The 3867-nt window shown below is 43.7% G+C and overlaps 2 protein-coding genes and 1 long non-coding RNA gene across 3 annotated transcripts in view; 2 read left to right on the top strand and 1 right to left on the bottom strand.

The window, feature by feature from the left end:
- The window catches only part of LOC115281187 (zinc finger protein 345-like), a 486358-nt gene that overhangs the window by 247778 nt on the left and 234713 nt on the right, over positions 1 to 3867 (top strand).
- The window catches only part of LOC115281205 (putative protein ZNF720), a 111904-nt gene that overhangs the window by 85094 nt on the left and 22943 nt on the right, over positions 1 to 3867 (bottom strand). The gene's annotated exons all lie outside the window — the stretch shown is intronic.
- LOC115281220 overlaps positions 2107 to 3867 on the top strand; it is a 21388-nt gene continuing 19627 nt past the window's right edge. Inside the window, exon 1 of the long non-coding RNA XR_003904169.1 lies at positions 2107 to 2216. This is a non-coding gene — a long non-coding RNA (uncharacterized LOC115281220). The remainder of the gene's footprint in view (positions 2217 to 3867) is intronic.

The raw sequence follows: 3867 nt of genomic DNA on the forward strand, positions 1-3867 counted from the left end.
TGGGTGGATCAGTCAGTGCAGCATCCAGCGCCCTGTTCCAGCTCAGGTCTCGCTCTCCTAGTTTTCAGAGTTTGAGGCCGGGTCAGATTCTGTGCTGGGTGTGGGGAGCGTGCCTGGGATTCTCTCTTTGTCCCTCTCTCTCTGCCCCTCCCACACTTGAGTTGTTGTGTTTCTCTCAAAATAAATACACTTAAAATAATTGTGCAAGTAGGTACAATGGCTATGAGGCCTAGATAACTAGGAAAACTCTCAAATTATAGGGGAGCCTTGCCCTTTAGAAACTGAAAAAGATTCCTTTTATAAAACATCGTAGCTATTACAAGACATGGAAAGTATATGTGATGTAACTTTCTATAAATCTATCCTCCAAATTGGAATTACATTTTGATGTTTTCTTTTGGGGCCACAAGCACATACCAGTAATAACAGGTGTTTTTGTGTGCCTTAAGTACTGATATAAATGTGTTTCCTTACAGCTCATGTTAACCTCTAGTATTTGGCTTGGTATTTTTGCCAGATTTCTCCCCTAGTATAAAGTTGATATTTTGCCTCTCATCATTTGTAAGACTTTTAGGAGAATTACCTAAATGCTGTGCAAAAACTGGAAACTTTTGAGATTGTCTTGCTTGTAGTTTTTGGTGAGGAACGTAAAAGCAAAAGAAATGTAGATAAAATTAATATCCCCTCAGTTTGCAGGACTTTGGTCAACACTTCAGACTGGCAGACAATGACATTCCTCTAGGAATTCCAATGCGTCTTAACTTAATGCTTTGGTAGGAGTTAAGAGTCCCTTCACCGTGACAATAGCCAGGCTTGCTAGATTCTGTTTTCCTTACCATATGAAAATCCCTTAAGAAACTTTGTGTACACTCCCCAAATGAAAAGTATATAATCAGTGTCCTCTCAAAATGACTGTGTAGGTCTTCCTGTCCAGGAGTCACATGCTTTATCCAAAGCTGCCTTTTGCACCAGAACATCTCCGGAATACCTCTTGAGCCCTGGTTCCCAGGCCACATCAGATCACTTTCTACTGGACAAAGAAGGGCACACCTTTCTGTTGTAAGGATGTTGGCTTGTGGGAGGGGAGATTCTAAATTAGACCTCCATCAGGCGTGTTTTTAATTTGTTTCACTTCGGGTCACAGGAATACCCTTCTATTTACTTCCTTGTATTTTCAGAAAATGAAAACAATGATCACATAATGACATGTTTGAGGCCTTAAAACCCTGAAACAAAATAGAGCCATAACTAGAAACTGCCCAGGCGAGGTTCTCACTCACAGGAAACTGGATTTGCAGCCAGTAAGGAGACCACAGGGAATAACTTCCAAAGCAGAGGCTCACAGAGGAAGGGGAAATGGTTTCTGTTTATTTAAGGCTAGGGTCAAGATTTAGAAAGAAAGGCATTGTCATTTTTTTTGTTTGTTTTAGAATTTTATTTATTTTGATAGAGCAAGCATACGCATGAGCAGAGGAGGGGCAGAGACAGGGAAAGAATCTCAATCAGTCTCCGTTTTGTAAGTGAAGAGCCCCACAGAAAACTTGATCCTGTAACCCTTGAGTTCATGGCCAGAGCTGAGATGCTCAACTGACTCAGCCACCCAGGTGATCTGAGGGCTGTTGTCTTACAAGAGCTGGGCTTAAGGTCACACATGCACCTTAAGAGAACAGTTCCATATATAACTTTGTATGTTTGGCAAATGAGGTGGCAGTTTTAGTATTAGAAGGAGGTAAAAGTAACTTGGTCACTCCATGGGTTGCTCCTTGGGTCATCTGCAGAGGTAGGGGTCAGGGGAGAAGCTCAAATTCGGCAGGCTCAGACCCTTCCTCAGGACAGTCTTTACCTTTTGTTGGCTACCTTCTGTTTCAACCACAGCATGCTATGCCCCTGGGGTGTTTTGCCTCAAGTAAAAGATAAGGTGGAAAGAAGAGGTTAAGTAACATGTGGGAGTAAGGTCGGTGGGCACAAGCAGGTAAGCAGTGAAGGTCCGGTCTTGGGGTCCAGCTGGTGACATTAACTCCCTCTTGCATCTCAGGTCCCATTATGACCTCGACCTATGTCCACTTGGTAACTGTGTTGTTTATTGCAGGGACCACTGACCTTCAGGGATGTGACCACAGAATTCTCTCAGGAGGAGTGGGGATGCCTGAACCACAGCCAGCGGGAACTTCACAGGGATGTGATGTTAGAGAACTGTGGACACTTCCTCTTCTTGGGTGAGGATTATTCCTTCCAGATTTCCCAGACCACACTTGGATTTTGTTCCTTTCTTTGAAGACAGTTTCTTGGAAGATTCCTCTTTATGTGAGTGGAATTTAAATCCCTGCCCTAAGGGGGAAAAGGGATTTGTATATATGGAGAAAAATCTTCCTGGTGTTTGCTTTTCAGCTTTAGCTTCCCATTCCTTAGGGTAACATCTTCCTTTCTGTAGATAATGGCAATTCTAAACATTGAGTGGCATAAAATGGTATTTCGTGTGTCTTAAATACCAATTTTGACTCATGGATGTAGTGGTGGTGATGAAGTATTGGGGTGATGGTGGTCCAGAGTTGCTGGCCAAGAAAAAATTCTTAAAGACATCTTTGGTCCAAAGAGATGATTTTATTAAAGCACAGGGACAGGCATAGCTGCACGGGGGTTGTGACGGTAACTCATTATATACCTTCAGGTTGGGAGGGGATCAGGGATAGAGTAAGTCTCTAAGGGATTTTGGAAGCAAGTTTTCCAGGACTTTGAGGGGCTACTTGTTGCTAAGGAAACACCATTTCTTACTGTTTAGTAAAACCTCAGTCATGAGACGCTCTGAATGTATATCAAGGGCCATAAGCTTGGAGCAGGATTGCCAGCATACATCTTGCGGTAGTTGCGATTAAGGAAGTAGACTGACAGGATTCTCGAGGTTGATAATCATTTTTTTTTAATTCTTTAAAATTTTTTAATTTATTTTTGAGAGACAGACAGCATGAGCAGGGGAGGGTCAGAGAGAGAGGGAGACACAGAATCTGAAGTAGGCTCCAGGCTCTGAGCTAGCTGTCAGCACAAAGCTAGACGTGGGGCTCAAGTTCACGAACTGTGAGATCATGACCTGAGCCAAAGGTGGACACTTAACTGACTGAGCCACCCAGGCGTCCCTGAGGTTGATAATCTTAAACTAATCATCTCTTTTGCCCCCAGCAAAGCGTCATTATCAAGGCAGCTGAGCTCTCAGAAGAAGGTTACTCTGGGGGCGCCTGAGTGGCTCAGACAGTTCAGCGTCCAACTTTGGCTCAGGTCATAATCTCATAGGTGGTGGGTTCAAGCCCTGTGTCAGGCTCTGTGCCGAATGCTTGCTCAGAGCATGAATCCTGCTTCAGATTCTGTGTTTCTTTCTCTCTCTGAGTCTCCCTGCTCGTGCTCTGTCTTGCTCTATCTTTCAAAAAATAAATGTATAAATTTTTTTTTATAAAGTTACACTCCCTGTTTCAAGGACTTGTCAATGGGCTATAGGCAGTAAGGGAATTTAATTTTTCATTTGACGTAGTTTCCCACATCACCATAGCAAGCACTTAAACATTCTTACATCTTTGTTTTTAAATGTTTTATTTATTTTTGAGAGAAAGACAGTGTGAGCAGGGGAGGGTCAGAGAGAGGAAGACACAGAATCTGAAGACAGGCTCCAGGCTCTGAGCTAGCTGTCAGCACAGAGCCTGTCGTGGAGCTCGAACCCATGAACCCCGAGATCGTGACCTGAGCCAAAGCCAGACGTTCAACCGACTGAGCCGTCCAGGTGTCCCTAAACCTTCTTACCTCTTGAGGAGGGTGGTATTAGGGCTCCAGGTGACAGAGTCTATAGGTTTCTGTACATTAGGCTATGGACAAGATTGCCTT

The sequence above is a fragment of the Suricata suricatta genome, chromosome 16 (genome assembly GCF_006229205.1).
Source record: "Suricata suricatta isolate VVHF042 chromosome 16, meerkat_22Aug2017_6uvM2_HiC, whole genome shotgun sequence".
NCBI classification, from domain to species: Eukaryota; Metazoa; Chordata; class Mammalia; order Carnivora; family Herpestidae; genus Suricata; species Suricata suricatta.